Raw genomic sequence first — 230 nt, 5'->3', positions numbered from 1 at the left:
AATCATGAATGTCAATTTAGTCATGTGGTTAGGGGTTTTAAGAATCTCTGGGTTTTGATCATTTAATAATTTCTCAAATTTATGGTCTTGTTTTATGTGGAATTATTATTTTGTTGTTGGGAAGTTGAGTTTAATCCTGGCTCTAACTGTCGAAAGTATTGCAACTTAGTTTTTAGTAATATTCATGGACTTCACAGGAATTTGAATGAACTTGCAGTTAACTAAATCTG

The sequence above is a fragment of the Penaeus monodon genome, chromosome 21 (assembly GCF_015228065.2).
Source record: "Penaeus monodon isolate SGIC_2016 chromosome 21, NSTDA_Pmon_1, whole genome shotgun sequence".
NCBI lineage: Eukaryota > Metazoa > Arthropoda > Malacostraca > Decapoda > Penaeidae > Penaeus > Penaeus monodon.
The sequence above is the reverse complement of the archived record's forward strand: the minus strand, read 5'-3'. Positions refer to the sequence as shown.